This window comes from Symphalangus syndactylus, chromosome X, assembly GCF_028878055.3.
Source record: "Symphalangus syndactylus isolate Jambi chromosome X, NHGRI_mSymSyn1-v2.1_pri, whole genome shotgun sequence".
In the NCBI taxonomy this organism is placed as follows: Eukaryota; Metazoa; Chordata; class Mammalia; order Primates; family Hylobatidae; genus Symphalangus; species Symphalangus syndactylus.
Window position 1 is genome coordinate 73,686,594 of NC_072447.2, and position 3,186 is coordinate 73,689,779.

Consider the following 3,186-nt stretch of genomic DNA (forward strand, 5'->3'; position numbering starts at 1 on the left):
TAATATATATATTTCTTATATTTATATATATGTAATATATATATTTCTTATATTTATATATATGTAATATATATATTTCTTATATTTATATGTATATGTAATATATATATATATATATATATATATATATATATATATTTTAAGACAGAGTCTCGCTCTGTTGCCCAGGCTGGGGTGCAGCAGTGCGATCTCGGCTCACTTCAATCTCTACCTCCCGGGTTCAAGGATTCTCCTGCCTTAGCCTCCCAAGTAGCAGGGACTACAGGCACCCACCACTACGCCCGGGTAATTTTTGTATTTTTAGTAGAGATGGGGTTTCACCATGTTGGTCAGGCTGGTCTCAAACTCCTGACCTTATGATCTGCCTACCTCAGCCTCCCAAAGTTCTGGGATTACAAGGAGTGAACATTCTTGATTTGTTCCCAATTTCATGGGAAAGTATTCAGTCTTTAATTATTAAATATCGTGTCAACTGTAAGTATAATGTAGACACTCTGTATCAGATTTCCCTGTATTCCTAGTTTGCTGAGAGTTTTTATTATTAATGGTTATTGAGTTTTGTTTAATGTTATTTCTCTATCAATTAATATGATCATACAATTTTTCTTCTTTAGCCCATTGATATTACATGTGTTACTTTTTAAATATTTTTAAAGGAAAAATGGTTGTTTTATTCATTTGTACTTAAACCAGCCAAAGTAGTACTGATGTCATTATAACGCAGCAAATACAAGACCTCTTTCCACAAATATTAGCATAACCAACAAAATAGGGGGTATAGTAAAACAGAGCCATAAAAGGCTGAGGAAATCAATGAAGTATGTTACAGCTAACTCTTCACTCCACCTCAATCCTTCACCCTTCACCTCCATAGAGTTTTTATTTTATTTTATTTTATTTATTTTTTTGAGGCGGAGTCTGGCTCTGTCACCCAGGCTGGATTGCTATGGCTCTATCTCGGCTCACTGCAACCTCCACCTCCTGGGGTCAAGTGATTCTCCTGCCTCAGCCTCCCGAGTAGCTGGGATTACAGGTGCCTGAGACCACGCCAGGCTAATTTTTGTATTTTAGTAGAGATGGGGTTTCATCATGTTGGTGAGACTGGTATTGAACTCCTAACTTGAGGTGATCTGCCTGACTTGGCCTCTCAAAGTGCTGGGATTACAGGCATGAGCCACCACACCTGGCCTCAACAGAGTTTTTTTTTCTAAAAAAAGTAAAGCCCAATCCCAAACAATAGGAATATACCTTCATCACACCAATTTGTACTTTTGTTTCTTATTCTTGAGGTTAGATTCTAAACCCTAAAGATATCCAAACTAGTGTTAGATCTACTTATCTATAGCCAGAGACAGCTTCTATCATGTTGTCCTTAGCAGCCAAGGTTATTAAAATGTCTTTTCTCCAGGAAGATCTAATATGAAAAAAGAAAGAAACCTCTCTGAGTAGGCTCCAAGCATACCCCACCCTCCATCAAATTGACTGGATAGGCATAATGGAAACCAGAACACATGGTTTCCAAACAACAAAAATCCTATGAGGGAGGGGAGGGGAGAGGAAGGATTCAGCCAGTGCCCAGACTGAAATTGAGTAATAGCAACTTCACTCATCTTCACACATCTTAAGGTTGCATGTTTGTGGAGTACTTTAGGAATAAATCTATGGCTTGTGGAGTACTAAAATACCTAGTGATCTGCTGTACTACATTATGGCTTTCCCCAGCAGTTTCCAAGGCAACCTCCAAGTCAGGAGAATTTGGCTGGAACTGCATGCAGGACTCCAGAAGTTCCTCTCCACAGTTATAGAAGGAACTGTTTCAGGCCTGATTGTTCCAGGACTGGGTGCACCAGGTCTGAGTGTTCCAGGAGTGGTTGCTGCAGGACTGGATGTTCTGGGTGTGGTTGCTCCAGGTTGAATTGCTCTAGGTTTGGTTGCTCCACATTGGAAGGTTTCCAGTCATGTTCACCAGGCATCCCTCGTGGTAGGAAGGGTAGAGGCTGGGGTAGGTAGGTGCTGAGGCCTTCCGAGTCACACCATTGCTATTCTTTGGCCAGTTGTTTTTCTGCCACCTCTTAGATTTCATCCTCTGGTTCTGGAACCAGGTCTTCATCTTTGTAGCTGAGGTTCAGGATGTTGGAAAGTTCTTGCATCTGCTGGAGGCTGAAGTATTTCTGTCTCTGCAATCTGTCATTGAGTACACACAGCTGGTTGGAAGAGAACACAGTTCTGGTCTTCTGTTTCTTTACTGGGACCTTGTTTTCATTTTTTGTGGCACTCTTCTCTGCAGAAGTGGGTTGCTTGCCTTTGGGACTGGTGGAAGAATCAGGGCTGTCCTGAATAAGCAGATCCGTGGAGGAAGGAAGAGGAGAGACAGTCTCTGTGTGAGGCATCTCAGAAGACATTTGCAAGGATGGAGTTTTCTTCAGGCTCACAAATTACAGGTGCAGGTGAAAAGTCTTTACAGTCGGATGCTTCAGAGCAAGGCAGGCTTTGTGGACAAGCTGGATCCACATTCATGTTATTACTGGGGAAGAGGAGGAAAAAATTTAAGAGCTGGACTGGAAAAAAGGCTAAGGTGGCTTTAAGACTTTTTTTCTGGAAGATCTTAGAGAAATATGACCTCCAGAAGCAAAAGTATCAAGAAGTTGGGATGAAGTGAGTCACCTCCACAATAGCAGGAGGCAACCAGCTCAGTCTAGCAAAACTGCTTTTTAAATATTGAAAGAACTCTGCAGACATAAACTAACTCTTAACGCTTTTATGTTGTATTATTCTTTTTTATAAACTGCTATGGTCTGAATGTGTCCCTCCAACATTCATATGTTGAAATCTAGTCACTAAGTTGAAGCTATTAAGAGGTGGGGAATTTTGGAAGGTGATTAGATCATGAGGGCAAAAGCCTCATTATTGGGAATAGTGCCCTCATAAAAGACCCCAGGGAGCCAGCTATCTTCTTCAATCATGTGCCATCTTTCAGTCAGAAAACAGGCCATTGCTAGACAATGAATCTACTGGTGACTTGATGTTGGACTTCCCAGTGTCTAGAGCTATGAAAAATAAATTTGTATTATTTATAAACTACCTAGTTTATAGTACTTTGTTATAGCAGCCTGAATGAACTAAGACATAGACTGTTGGATTAGATTTACTTAAATTCAAATGAAGATCTCCACATCTAAGTTTATA

General features: G+C 40.3%; 1 pseudogene; it reads right to left on the bottom strand.

The window, feature by feature from the left end:
• Positions 1 to 1,612: 1,612 nt before the first annotated feature.
• On the bottom strand, positions 1,613 to 2,517 carry LOC129476255 (homeobox protein NANOG-like; annotated as a pseudogene).
• Between the last annotated feature and the right edge of the window lie 669 nt (positions 2,518 to 3,186).